General features: G+C 35.3%; 1 protein-coding gene and 1 long non-coding RNA gene across 6 annotated transcripts in view; both read right to left on the bottom strand.

Moving 5' to 3' along the window:
• Positions 1-15939, bottom strand: part of BABAM2 (BRISC and BRCA1 A complex member 2) — a 450034-nt gene that overhangs the window by 325529 nt on the left and 108566 nt on the right. The gene's annotated exons all lie outside the window — the stretch shown is intronic.
• LOC116524284 lies at positions 992-15939 on the bottom strand. Its single transcript, XR_004257253.1, has 2 exons — positions 9872-15939; positions 992-8907 (listed from the first exon to the last, which is right to left on the bottom strand). It is a non-coding gene; the product is annotated as an uncharacterized LOC116524284 (long non-coding RNA).

The raw sequence follows: 15939 nt of genomic DNA, 5'->3' as shown, positions 1-15939 counted from the left end.
ATGTTTGAAATAGTTTTTTTTCCTGACTTGAAAATGCTTTCAATTTAATCTGTGTAGATTCACTGACTTTGGAGTAGAACCTAGATAGGAGCTGAAAGTAAAATAAACAGTTAACTTATACTTTTACTACATTAAATTAATTTTAAATTAAAGTCAAAAATTGAGACATATTTTGCCTTTTAAAAATAATTCCCATAGGTGCTAACTAGGCTAAAGTTTATGGTAACCTTGGAAACATCTTCAAATTACTAAAATCAATAAAATAAATCTTTTAAAAATATATCATTAAGCCAGGCATGGAAGTGTGATCCCACCTACTCAAGAGGCTAAGGTGGGATCACCTAAGCTCAGGAAGTCGAGGCAGCAGTGAGCTATGATTGTGCCACTGCACTTCCAGTCTAGGCAGCAGAGATCCCTATCTCTTAACAAAAACCAAAAAAAAAAAAGTATCTTTAAACACACAAATTATATATAATTGTTATGTCAATTAGTGTTTATGCAAATCAATTTTTTAATCTCCTAATGAACCACGCTGTTTGATTTTTAAAAGTGGCTGATAACCTCTGGTAGACTATTTTAGTTAGATACTGTAAGTAATTAGCTGTCCGTCTTTTAAAAATTCTATAATAATCCAGATTTTACTTTTCAATCTGGCTTCTTCATAAATGTTCTTGAAACATATTCAAGAAACTGTATACAATGTGTTGAATATTTTGTTTAGAATACTGTTGTACTTCTATTTTCATAATCCTACCTACTTAAAAATATTCTTCAAATGTATACAAGGTCCACTGAGTCATTGTCAATTCAAGGCTAGAAACCGTTCTGTGGTTAAAGGATTACATCAAACCAGTGTAAGGGTTGAGCTGGCGTTGTACTTCACAGGTTTAAACATCTTGGCTCTCCAAAGCTTGTGTGGGGGCTGCAGTTTGGCATAAAATTCTCAGCAGGATGCAGATAATTTCTCTGAAATGTTTTTTAATGGCTAAGGTTTTTTTTTTGTTTTTTTTTTTTGCTTTTTAAAAATGTTGGAGAAAACATATATTAGAAACAGGTTCAAAACTTATAAGACTCTTCCTCTGTCATGTGCCCATTCCTGTAGATAACCCAAGTACAGCAGAATAATCCCAATCCTAAAGACCTCAGCAAGTACAAAACCTCATTTCGATAGGAGTTGAAAGATAAGTACAAAAATCAAACAAACTGCTTCAATTATAAAGGTAAACTTAGGGCTTCTTTGAAAATACGTCCACATGCTAAGCTCTCTCTGATAATGATTATACGTTGCCCTTGGTCATTTTGACCTCCACACCTCTGGTTTTCTTTTCATTTCTACATTTGAATGTTACTGTCTTTATTCCCTAAAATGGCCCTGTGAGATAGGTACTTATCAGTTTTAACAATAAATAAATACATAGATCCACCATAATCCAACTAGTAATCAATAAAACTAAGTCTAGAATTAAGATCTGTCTCGCCCATATTCATTTCCAAAACCTGTAGTTCTCGACTCTGGTTATAACACTAGAATTGGCTTTGTTTGTTTGTTGTTTTTGAGACAGGGTCTCACTCCGTCACCCAAGCTAGAGTGCCGTGGTACCATCTCAGCTCACTGCAGCCTCAACTTCCTGAGCTCAAGGGATTCTCCCACCTCCGCCTGCCAAGTAGCTGCAACTACAGGTGTAAGCCACCATGCATGGCTAATTTTTGTGTTTTTTGTAGTGACAAGGTTTTGCCATGTTGCCCAGCCTTAGAAATGGCTTTCCAAAGCCACTGATACCCAGGTTCTACCCCAGACTAAGTAAATAAATTGAAATCTTTGGGAGCTAGGAACCAGCAATCAATATATCCTGATGTCCCCAAGAAATAATCACAGCGCTACAAGAAGATAAATGCAGAAAGCAGGATGGCAGACACGGTCAGCATTAAATTAGCCACTTGCAAAGCCAAGCTTTAGTGTCATTTTCTTTTTTCACCCTATATTTACCCACTTCCCCACTCCCCAACCAGTAAATAACAAGAAGTCACATAATTTAATATTTGCCTACGTGAAATATATTGGGAACATAAATTCTAACAACCGCCAGAATGTATAAAACAATTCTAGCTGAAACACCCTCTAGATGATTTATAATTTTATACACTCTTTAACTACTAGCTCCCTTTATTATATTTTGTTGCTCTTTATGCCTATCTGCATCTCTAGTCTTCCATCTGAGATTTTTATCTTTCATTTCCCTGAAGAATTAGTAAAGGTTTGCTAATGATGAAGTCTCTGCTTTCGTTTACTTGAAAATAGATTTATTTCACTTAGTTAAGAATCTTTTTGCTAGATATAGGATTTTAAATTGTTGTTTAGTTTATCACATCAAATATATCACTAAACTGTATTCTATCTTCCATTATTGCTACTCAGAAGTCAGCTAACAATCTAATGGTTGCTTTTTTGTTTTCTCTGGTTGTTTTCAGATTTTTCTCCTTGTCTTTGGTTTTCTGTCATTTGCCATGATGTGCTTAGGAGTAAGTTTCTTTGTAGATAGCCATCTTAGAATTAAGTGGACTACCTGAATCTGATGAATTACATTGATTAAAATTTATATGCTAAACATATTTAGCTCTTTTTTAAAAAATATATTGTAAAATATAACAAATACATGGACAAGTTCACAAAACAAAAATGAATAGCTTAATTAATAATAATCACAAAACCAACATCTGTGAAACAGATGAAGCATATATACAAAGCTAAGCTCATCAGCACATTCTGTGCCCCAGAGCAATAATGTTCATGGATACAATGACCTATATGAAAAGAGTCAAAACAAACAAGTCTCAATTCCAAGACTCTGTGATACCAGACTTTCTCTTCTTTGGAACTATGTGTTATGATGTTCACCTAGAAGTACTAGGAGATACTAGGAAGAGACCAAGGATAATATCAGCATGAGCAGAAGGCAAAGCAAAGCCCTGATTACATTGTTTAAGCCCTAAAACTATTCACACCCCAAGCTAGTTCTACTTCTGGTCTTTACTGGTATATGAACAAATCAATTTTTTTTAACCTGTTTGATTGTATTTTCTGTCACTTGTATCTCACCAGGTTCTAACCGCTAAATTCATCACATGACTATCTTTCCTGAAGTAATTTTTCTTCATCTGAACTTTGTTATTATCTTTCTGATATAGTTTGGACTTCTGTCCCCTCCAAATCTCATGTTGAAATGTAACTCCCAATGTTGGAGTTGGGGCCTGGTGGGAGGTGTCTGGTTCATAGGGGTGGGTCTAACCTCATGGTAATCAGTGAGTTCTCACTCTGAATTCACATGAGATCTGACAGTTCGAAAAAGTGTGGCCGCCCCTCCTCTCCCTCTTGCTCCTGCTCTCACCATGTGACATGCCTACTTCCCCTTTGCCTTCTGCCATAATTGTAAGATCCCTGAGGCTCTTTCCAGAAGCAGATGCCATGCCATGTTTTCTGTATAGCCTGCAGAACTGTAAGCCAAAAGAGACTACTCTCCTTTATAAATCACTCAGTCTTAGCTACTATTTAAGCAACACAAGAACACACTTTTTTCCCCACCTTGTATCACAGTTACATTTCGCCTTATAGCATAACTGTCTGTAGCCATATTTTCCCCACTACTAAAGTGTGAGAATGGAGCACAGTGCTAAATATGAGGTATTCAACAAACAGGTATTGAAGAAATTGTGAAGGCATCAATGAATCATTCATTTTTGTATCCCTTGCACTTAGTACAAGGCTTAAATATAATATACACTCAATACATGTTTGTAGAAGGAATTAACTAATAAAAAGGAATAATATCACAGGAAGGCAGACATCAGTACATACACAAATGTGATCTTAAAATAATCCTTCCTGGTGACTAGAATGACCCATGTGGAAGTGGATAAGAGTTGAAGACAATAGTATGAAATCATGTTTCCCTTAATATAGGTACAGATGGCTACATATACAAATATTTATAGATATGCACATTTCCTTGTTCTGTGAGCTGAAAGGACCTAAATAAAAGCAATGACATCCCAGTAGCAACAAGCACACTAGCAATCAGATCTTGGTTTCTAAAACCTTTCTCCAATAAAAAGGACAAGGGCTCCTCAGAGAAATGGATGATACTAAGACTGAAGCAAGAAACTGACAAGATGAACCTAGATCATCTCATAGTACCAGGAAGTAAGAAAATGTTTCAAAAAAACAAATAAATAAAAACCCTATAATGATGGAGGCATGTCAAAGGAATACAGAAACCAAGTGAAAGAATGTCCAATGTCCAAAGCTGGAAGAATTTGAATAACAAAATAGATAACATAGTATTGCACTGTAACCCAAAGTATAAAATAAATATCTGTAAGTCCATACTGACATAAATAAATGATTGGATAAATGAATAAATGGGGAGAAGAGATGAATCTCCCATGCAGTAAAATTCCAAATAATTTATTAGACACTGCCCTCAAAGAGGGTATAATTCCCCACTTCTAAGGGTTACACACAGTGAGTCCCTTCCATAGTACAGTATAAAAGAGGGAAAGAAAGAATAGCTTTACAGGGTAGCTCCCTCAAGCCAAGTGATTAAGGTCAACAACACTGAAAAGTTCTATTGATAATACATGACTATCAATATGACTTGATATGTAATGAAAACAGCTTTGTATCTCTGAAGTCTTCCTACCAAAAGCCCATAACCACAGCCTAAACATGAAAAAAAATCAGACAAATCCCAACTGAGTGACATTCTATAAAATAGCCTGCCAGTTACTCTGCAAAACCATCAAAGTTATCAAAAACAAGGAAAATAGGAAAAACTGTCACAAGAGGATCCCAAAAGGACATATGACTAAATGCAACGTGGAATCCTAGATGGGATCCTAGAACAGAAAAAGGACATCAGGAAACAACTTTAAAAATCTGAATAAAGTATGGACTTTAGTTAATAATAATATATCAATATTGGTTTATCAATTGTTACAAACATACCATAGTAATGTAAGATATTAATAATAGGAGAAACTGAATGTGAGGCATTCAAGAACTCTCTGCTCTCTGTACTGTCTTGGCAACATTTCTATAAATCTAAAACTAAAATTCTAAAATTAAAACTTTATTAAAAAATAAATAGCCCTTTCCTCAAAAGACCCTGTATACCAAAAGCGTACAAAGCAAGCTAGTTGTAACACCAGCCTTTGAAACAAGTGAAGAATATGAAATAATTTAAAGATCCTGAGGGAATATAATCAACAATCAACTGTACATTCTTTTTAAATATATAATAAAAGTCTGACTCCTCTGAAAATCTAATGTATACACATGAAGTTCATAACTATTTCAGGAAGCTTACTTAACAGCAAGTGGCTAAAGAGGCATTAAAAATTTCTGAAATCCTCAGTATCATAAAGGAAAAAATATTATCCCCAAATCATGAACATTTCACAAAAGTTTCAATGTCTTTGTAAACCATATTAGGAAGAAGAAAAAAAGGAAAATAAAACCTAAGGCTGTTTTTTATTTATATTTAAGAATATAATGCAATAAAGATGTATATAATCTGCTATGACAATACACTCTATGTAACTTGCTACAATATTTCCCTTTTAATGTCTAAGTCCTGATTCTCCAATTAAACCAAAGTCCTAGTGAAAGATTGATTCTCTATCTTCTGCTCAATGGTATAATATATTAGCCAAAACCAATTTTAATGTTACTAAAACCTTCATTTCTCCCTTATTTTCTTAAGAGAAACAAAGGTAGAATCCCTGTTGACAGACATTAGTCTTAAAATGATGAACTAATAGATTTTTTTGTAAGTTATTAACCATAACCAACTATTAGTTAGTCAGGGTAAGGGGAAAGGTGGTTAAGAATTCACAAGTAATCATCATTTCTTTTAGCTTCAAGTGGAACTCTCTATGAGTAACAAACAAAAATAAAGAAAAAGGACTGGTTTGAGATACATCTTTCATCTTCCTAGAGAGGTACTAGCAATCAGGAACAGATCAAAAGAACAAAAGCCAATTTTAAAAGGTGCTTATGATAAATCTGTAATGTCATAGGAAAAATGCTTACAATAACATATAAAATTTAAAAATTGAAAAATGTATTGTACATATGTCCACATAGCATAGGCAGAAAAACACCAGAAATAAATATCTACTAAACCGTGAATATTCATCTTTAAGTCATATAGGGTTACAGACTGGTTTTTCTTGGTACTTATTTGCATTTTGAATGCTAATTATTATTATTTAAAAATCCAGCTCTTTGAAGAGAGTGGTGGAGAGAATAGGAGGTGACGAAGAGTAGGTGGATGACAAGAGATGACCAACCAATGACAAAGGGGAATCTTCAAAACTGATTAAATAACTCCTCTGGATAAGCATATTCTTGAATTGCAGTGGTTTACACTCAACTCAGTACCTCATTTTCCCAAAAGCTGTTTTACAATTCAATAGAGTAAATCAAAACTGGCAACATCTGCTAAATGTTATATTTGCCATTGGATTTCAAAAAATAACTTGGTTTGCCTTTTTTTCATTTGTCTTATGAGAGTGAACATTTTTAATGTACCTTGTTTGTGCTTTCAAGATGTTGTTTTTCGACAACTATGCTTTTAAAGCTTTGTTTATAACACATGCTTTCAAATTATTTGTGTATGCATATGTGTATATATTAATACTCTTTTTAATCTATAATTGGCTATAATATAATAGCAACACCTTTGAAAACAGATGAAATCATACATCATAATTTTTAACGAGGGTTCTTCCACGTCTTCCTTTAGGAAGTATATTTAAAAAATAATAATAATAATATTAATTTTCTTCCTACCTCATAAAATGTTTCCCTGGCTGAGAAAATAGACATGGTAAAAATACAATAGTTTTTAGTTCATCAACACATAAACCAGTTTTCCACCAAAATTTCTAGTAATTTTCTCATATTCTCTTGGGTCATTTACTGATGATGCATCCTTTGATTACATGCTGCATTAAAATCAAGAGAACCAGAGATGCCATGCTATATAATGTTCTTATTTCTACCTTAGGAATGTATATATTGGAAGTTAACATCTAGGTTTTCATAAAAAATGAAGAAGTACTGTAATCTTCATTTTGTTAATTTTTATTAATCTTATTGAACATTTTATTAATATCATTTTTATTAATTATTAACAATTAACTTTATTAATTCTGTATTCCTACCAAGGTGTAATACATGTACACTGTATTTTATCATCTGCTGAAGTCTTTCGTACTATTACTTTGAAGGTAAATTGTAAAATTATGTGTTCTCAAAATATAATACAGAGGACTTATGCTTCCAGGTGGGATGAAGTAGCTCTACACAGACCAGCACTCTCAATAAAAACAACTAGAAAGCTAAATAAAATATAGAAATCTATCTGAAGGTATTTGCTATCTATGGAAGCAATGAGAACTGGGAGGCTGAGAATCACGAGGAGAGAACCTCAGGGTGAGGAACTGATGTCTCCAGCTGGTTTTACCCAGGGGACATTTGCAAATTCTGGGTACAGGAGGGAGGCTGATAATCCAGGCTCCACACAGTCACAAAACTGCTGCTGAGGCTTAGAGAAACCACTGGAACTTTTGGCAGTGTTGAGAGACCTCAAAAATGCAGCCAGCTCCCCTCAAGACTTTGAAGAATTCCGGGGTAGCCCAGGTCAAGAAGCTAAAAATTAAGAAAACGCCTGTGAAAAATACAGCAAAGCAATCAGCAGTCTTGTAAGACAACATTTAGAATTTGGGATCCATATTGCTTGTGTGTTTAAATATTCGACAAATGACAGAGAATTCTATCCTAAAGTATATTGTGGGCCAAGGCACTTAGAATTGTTTAGGAATACTGGCCACTCCAGCCTCCCAAGTAAAACCCTGAAGAACACTATTCCAGGACAGAAGTGAACCAGAAGTAAACAGACTCTTAGCAAAGCCATAAACTAGCCTCGACTCAGCAAAATCCCTGACTGGATTAAAGTGATCAACCAATCACATCAGCCTATGTCCCTACCAGGGGGGACAATAAACCCTCTTTCTGGAAGAAGATAGCGTTATCTGGAGCCTCTATAGTGTTTTAACTGGAATGTCTGACATTCACTCAAAACTACCAGAAACACCAAAAACAGAGCCAAGTGATGGAGAACCAAAAAAAAAAAAAAAAAAAATAGCAAACAAAACAAAAAAGCCCAAACACATTTCAGATACTAGAATTAGCTCACAAGGACTAGAAAATAAATATGATTTACATATGCAAGAAAGTGGAGAAAGCCATTTAGAATATGAAAAGATAGATGAAAAGATAAATTAACCAGAGAATTGGAATTTATAGAAAGGAATTGAATGGAATTGTGGAACTGAAGAACATATTCTCTAAACTTAAGAACTCATAAGGATAGGTTTAATAGTAAAAATAATAAACTGGAAGATAAGTTTGGCATTATCTAGTTGTGCTATTCATTCATTTATTGCCTCTCATCTCCCAAAGCCACTCTGCTTTACCCTGTTTATGAAGCTGGGGACAGAACCTGTAAACAATTTTCCTTTGCCAACAGGTACAGTATTCAGCTTGTTAACAGAGTGATGGAGAGACAGTGCAAGGCACAGCAGAGAGAAGAGATTCTTATCTTGGTTCTGTGTACTTTCCTCCTTCCTCCCACAGTGCAGTCACCAGAGCCATGCAGGAGACCCATTAGTGCCCTTCCTCCAGCCTGTTTCACTGAAACCAGCCCATTCCCACTTTGCCAGCCGTGGCTTACCAGCACCCAGTAGGCCACCTGCATCAATTCTGGCCCACAGCACCCCCAGTGAAGGTTTTCATCTTCCGGTAGCCTGCAGCCACACTCTCTAACAAGGAGGTGGGAATCTCAGCTGTGACAGGGGCGTGATGGGAAAGGAGAAAGGGTCTTCAAAGTTTGTTTCCTTTTGGGTATTCTCCCTTAGCCCTAGTATAGCTGCTCCCTACAACTGCTAATCTTGCATTCTTTAGAGATCTCCTTTACCCCTTTAGGTAAATAATTCTCTATATTAAATTTTCCCTATTCAAATTACTGCTACATTTTCTGTCTCATGACTGGACCCTGACTGATAAACTAATAAAGTTGAGAAACCTCAAACTGTCCTATCATCTATACTATATGACCGGGCAAGCCCACCCTTCAATATATACCCATCAGGAATGGATATAGATGCATTAACCAAGACATGTACAAGAATGTTCATAGTAGCAATATTCACAACAGCAAAAAAATCTGAAAATAACCTAAGCAAGAATGTTCATAGTAGCAATATTCACAACAGCAAAAAAATCGGAAAATAACCTAAGCAAGAATGTTCATAGTAGCAATATTCACAACAGCAAAAAAATCTGAAAATAACCTAAGTGTCAAACAATAGTAGAATGGATAAATAAACTGTGGTATGCTCATACAATAGAATACTATCAGTAATGAGCATGAACAACAACCAAAATAACTACATGGGTGACACTCACAAATAAATAATGAGTGAAAGAAGATAAGCATATAGTTTGATTCCGTTTGTATGAAGATCAAAAAATAATGATGTCAACATCAAGTCAGCATAGTGTTTACTCTGAGGCAAGGTGATCATAGTGACGGAACAGGATATGAGTGAGGCTTCTGAATGTTTGAATTATCACTTCTTGATCTAGGTGCTACTTACACATGTGTGTTTACCTCTTGAAAATTCACCATGCTATGTACTTGTGATTTGTACACTCTTCTGTATGGAGGTTATCTGTCAATAATAATTACCTAAGATATATATATTATTTATAAAAAATCAAGTATGTGTCCAAGTCGCTGGTACTTACCACACATACATGGATCTGGTAAAGTGCCCCCTCCATGTTCCCACAGTGCTCTGTGCATATACCTCCACCTTCACACTTGTCACTCTATGCTGTAATTCTGCTTACTTATCTGTCTTGAGTACTATGTCCAGCTTCAGGGCTAAGGACAAGTGTTTTATAGGTCTCAAATGAGGCATCAAACAGAGATTTGAAAAAGGAGAGAACATTCTATTTTAAAATATGTTATAGGCCAAGGCACTTAGAAGTGTCTAGGCATCAAGCACCATACATCTGGATCGCATTTTTGAAGTGTGTTACATGCAGTACATTTCAACTTAGTGCATTCTTTGTATATATTTTGTGTACACTGGGGATGGGAACTATTTTGCAAGGACACATTCAGAAGATGTCTTTCTGTAGGTAATGCGGTGAACAGCAGAGGAGGAAAACTGACAAGGTATTGGTACTCTTATATTCTACTCAAGCAGAACAGTCACTGAAGGAATCACACGATTAGTGACTTATACCTGCAGTAGCATTAGGTTCACTACCCTGAAGCTGCTTGTCCCAAACACTAAATTACCCTCAGCTTCCTCAAACCAGGAAGTCAGACTGCAGTGCTTTCCAATCTACCACAATTGCAACATGCTTTTCTCAATTAAGTTTATAATCCACCCTTCCTCCTTTATGCAACTTTATTTTAAATTAAAGTGAATTATCATTATTACTTTAGGGGTAAAGAATTTCATAATATCCTTTGAGGGAGCTGAATATACCACAGGGTATTGCAAAACAGAGGCTGAAAATCATTGTTTCAGAGGTTCTGTTAACTGATTTTTATCCCTCCAAATTTCTCTAAAACTAAATTTTTTTCTACTATTTTAAATTTTAATCTAAAGTGTATTTTTTAGTCCTAGAAACTAGCAAGTCTCTTCAGGAATACAGAAACTTAAAGGAAATCTGTTTATCTAACAAATATGCATTGTATACCTCTACATGCAAGGTACTCTTCAAATTACCAGGATACAGCGGTGAACAAATTCCACTCTCTCCTGAAGCTTTCATTCCAGTGAAAAGACAGGATGACTCATTATCCCAGTTTGCCTGGGACTGTCCTTTTTTAACACTGAATGTTCTGCATCTCAGAAAACCCCTCAGTCCAAGGCAAATCAAGGCAGTGGGTCACCCTGGCAGGGACAGATACCAAACAAGTAACCAAAAATCATCAAATGATGATAAGTGCTCTGAAGAAAACAGACCATAACAAAGACGAGAGTGTACTGAAAAGAGTATTACTGTTTTGCATACAGATGTCAGGGAAAGCTTCTCTGACATAACAACACTTCAAGGAAGGAGAGAACAAGCCATTGAGGTAAGTGGAGTAAGGGTTACAGGTAGAGTGAATAAAAACGGTCAAGAGCAAATGAAAAGAATCTAAGGTGGGAGTGTGTTTAGAATGCCTGAGGAATGGCAAGGGGACTTCTGTGGCTGGAAAGGGGTGAGCAAGAGGCAAAAGAGAAGAAGGTTAAGTTAAGGAAGCAATTGGGTGACAGCTATAGAATAACCTACCCATCACTTAACTTCTTCTTGATGATTTTAATTCCACAATTCCAACCTGCAATAATTTTCCTTTTTCATTATAATGGAGACTCTGTCTTAATCTATTGAAATTCTTTCTTCTCACATCATATATTGTATTTGAAAAACACTATTTAACTATCCCATAGCATTGCTTTTGTTTCAATTATTCCAACATTTAATTACATACTACCTGTGTGTATTTGCTTTTAGATATCTATACCTTACCTCCCTAAAATTTATTGATGGATTGATTGAGAGATAGGGTGCTAGAATTACAAGGCATGAGCCGCTGCATCCAGCCGCCTCCCTAAAATTTAGACGTCTTGAGGTCAAGTTCCATATTGAACAGTGTTTGGTGCACAGTATGCAAGCAATAAATACTAATGGATATGGCTCTTTGTCTTTTGTTTATTTTTATGCTCAGAATAAAGAACTCTTACAATTGAACAATAAAAGACAACCCAATTTTTAAATGGGCAAAGGATCTGAATAGACATTTCTCCCAAGAATGTAAACAAATAGCCACTAGGCACATGAAAAGATGCTCAGTATCACTAGCCATCATAAAAGCGCATCAACACCACAATGCAACACCACTTCATACTCACTAGGATGCCTATAATCAAAAAGACATAATAAGTGTTGCTGAGAATGAAGAGAAACTGAAACACTCATACACTGCTGGAAGGAATGTAGAATGCCACAGCCATTTTTAAAAACAGTTTGGTATTTCCTCAAAAAGTTAAACATAGAGTTACCATTTGACCCTGCAATTCCATTCCTAGATATATATCCACGAGAAATAAAAATATCCACACAACAGTAGTTATAATAGCTAAAACATGGCAACAATCCTGTAGATCCATCAACTGGTGAATGGATAAATAAAATGTAGTATATGTATGCAATGTAATTGTATTTGGCAATAAAACAGTAATACATGCTTCACTGAAAACATTACGCTAAGTAAAAGAGGTCAGTAACAAAGAACAGCATATTATATGATTCCATTGATATGAAATGTCCAGAACAGACAAATCCATAGAGACAAAATGCAGATTAGTTGCTGCTTTGGGTGGTGTTGGATAGGGGTGGGAAGATAGGGAAGTCACTGCTAAGAAGTCTGAGGTTTCTTCTGGGATTGTGACAATGTTTTAAATTTGTGGTGACAGTTGCACAATTCTGTGAACACACTAAAAACCAGTGAATTACACACTTTAGGTGAATTGTATGGCATATAAATTGTCTCAATAAAGCTGTTATTTAAGAAAACTTTTGAGCTGTCTCCAAGAATGGAAAATGATACTTCACTGGAAATAATGTTAAGCAAAGGCAAACAGCCTTCTGTTGGAAACATTACTATAAAAGATGGATTCAGTCAGTGGTTCCCAGTAACAGTTCACAGTAATCATAAAAACAGCCCAGAGAATTTAATAAGTTCTTGGGCTCCCCAAAGAATACAATTCAGTAGGTCCAGTGGGGTCCAGGGATCTATATTTTTAAAAGGCTTTTCAATTTATTTTAATGTATATCTAGAATTGGGAACTACTGGACCATTATTAAGGTCCTAACTCAATGATTTTATGAGATTTTATCTTTGGTATCTATAAGATACCTCTCTATCTAGTATTTTACATTTATTTGAAAATCTCAAATTCCTTAATGAAACTCACCTTCCTAAACGGAGAGTCTGAGTTTGGAAACAGGTGGCCTCATTGAAAGGATTATAGCACGTCACATATTCCTATTAACCTTATGTGTGTCCTTTACTTACGCTACTTTAAATCCTTTTTTGGGGGTAGGGGGGAATGATTTGATTTAAATAAACTGAATAAATAAAAGATGACATATATTACATACATTCTCTGAAACTATATTTCTCAAACTGAGACACATTGGAGAATCTTTTTTTCTCAAATATTTGTAATTTAATACATTTTGTTTTGAAAATACAGGTATATTATAGAATCAAATATAAAATTTTCATGAACTTTTAAGATAAAACCCAGAAACTTCAAAGAAATTCCACATTTGCCACAGGAACTACTTGAAACTACACTCCCAGATTCCAAGGTCATATACTCATGCCCATCTGCAAGGCAAACTTCAGGAAAAACCCAAGAAATCTAGGTATTCTGTTTTCCACTCCATGGGTGATGAAATTTGTTTTCCACCTTCATTCAGAACCTTATGTAGACTAGTCAGCTTACTAGTGATTATGCTCTGAGCTCTGAGCATTTCACGGAGGGAAAAAGATATCTGAACTGAATCCAAGAATTAAACCAAAATCTGTTAATGGGTGAGTAAAAAATCTTTCATAGGCAAGCTACGCTCAGAGCAATGTCTGCTGGGGATCAGGCCTTGTGGTTAACCTGTGTAGTGTTTTAATCAGGCAACAATGAACATCAGGTGCAACCTCCAGAACGATTTGGACATCGCCCAGCTAGTGGAGGGTATACTCTGGTTGCTTATCTGGACTGCTCAGCCCACTGATCCATGCAGAAGCCCTGGGTAGTCCACCCAAGGCTGTAGATGAACTATCACTAAAGAGAAGGTATTCCCCTAGATTTGCAATATTTCACTTAGATCTAGTGCTTTGATTTTTTGGCTGTTCTTTTTCAGCTAATTTCTCAAAAACATTTGTGATAACTTCACTCAGGGACTAAACATCTTAAGAGTGGGATTATAATATGGAGTCTGACATAGAATTATATAAATCTTAGAGGTCAATTTTCTCAATATTAAAATGGAAAAGTAGAATAAAATATATCTTAAATCTTTCTAGTGTTTAAATTCTACACTCATATGATACTTGCCCATATTAAAGATATGTGCTATGAATTTTAAATGCAATTTCAAAAAAGGAAGTTGTAAACATTCTTTTTTTATTCTTTCCATTATGCTGTTTCTTCTTGCATCACCCTAGTTCAAAGCCCTTTCTCCCTCCACTGAATGTTTACAACCATTCTCAATTCTGGTCTTCAATCTCTCCTTATTCCATTATATTGACCACACTGCTATTAGATGATTCTCCCTTTATCATTTCCTTCAATGGCTCCTAGCCCAGCATTCAATGTGCTCCACAGTCTCCCAATTTACCTTTCTAACCTTGTCTATCCCATCCTTATATTAACTTACATTTCAGCAAACCTGTCAGTACCTTCTGAAATATATTAGACAAATCCTAGCTTCTTCCAATGTGCTTATGTCATTCCCCCACCTGAAATACTCTTGTCACACCTCCCACTTTTGTTCCATTCTTCAAGAATGAGTACAAGCCTCACCTCAACTACAAAGCTTTTTCTGACCACCTTCTTTAAATTCCTGAAGCACTTAGCCTGTAATACATCTTTGGCATCTGGCATATGCTACCCTCCTCTGGGCAGATTTAATACAGAATAGGTCTGTGGTGAAATCTCCGTGTAATTTTTTTTCCAGGCAAGACTCTCAGCTTTAATACAAGGTGACTATATAACACACAGCATCTAAAGGGGCATATTCAATTCAGACTTTTTTAATTTAAAAAAATTACAGTTCATGTGCAATTACTAGAAACTTTACCATGAATCCACCTTACTCTTGCCAACAATATTTTTACGGCTATGTTCTAATATTTAAGACAATACTTTAGCTTTGGGTTACTACTTCCTGTTTAATACCTTTAAAGGATAGAAGCGGGGCAAGAGTCCAAAGTAAATAATCAAAACTTTTCATTATAAAACTTGAACAAAATAAAAAATTTCTAGAAAACAAAACTAAGAGTATAGTTTTGAACAACAATCAAACCTCTTCTAGTATAGGTATCACACCAAACTCAAATTTGAGAAGAAATAAAAAGAGACATTTTGTCTGGTCAGAACCATTTAAACAAAATGGCACATTTTTCTCCACCCAGCATGCAAAACACACAACTTTTACTAAAGCACATGAACTCCAACAAGTACCACCACCCTTTCCCTGATGGTGAATATTTCTGCTTTAATTCCAGAAACATTTTAACTACAAAGGTTTTGGTGTTGCTTAATAAAGAACATTTAATCTAGTCTTTACCCTTCTGATGGTAGTACTGAGATAATGCAGATACAAGTCCAAATTTGCCACTTTCACTTCTATATAAAAACAGCCTCTTGAAGAGCCAAGAAACACTCTCCTAACGAGCCCCGTAATGAAGTGTTAGTAAACATTAGAAAATTGATTGCAGGCATGAAATATTACATTAAAACAAAGAAAATGTTTTCAACATGTCTCTTTAAAATGAAGTAAAAATATTTCAACCAATATGCTAGAGACTTTCATTAATTCAAAATAGCCTGAAACTAAACGGCAATGAAAAAAAATCTCTTATTTAACTATTTTGGCACATTAAGAGTTCCATCTATTTCACAGAACAGAGAAAAGAGGAGTGAGAAAAGAATGCAGACGTGTGACAAATCTGTCTGTTAAGCAATTGCCAAAAGCCAATTTTGTTTTCCTTTCACCAAATAAAGATCATCCAACCAAGCCTGCAG

Source organism: Sapajus apella, unplaced genomic scaffold (assembly GCF_009761245.1).
Source record: "Sapajus apella isolate SASKATOON/1434 unplaced genomic scaffold, GSC_monkey_1.0 scaffold44, whole genome shotgun sequence".
Classification (NCBI taxonomy): Eukaryota; Metazoa; Chordata; class Mammalia; order Primates; family Cebidae; genus Sapajus; species Sapajus apella.
The sequence above is the reverse complement of the archived record's forward strand: the minus strand, read 5'-3'. Positions and strand labels throughout refer to the sequence as shown.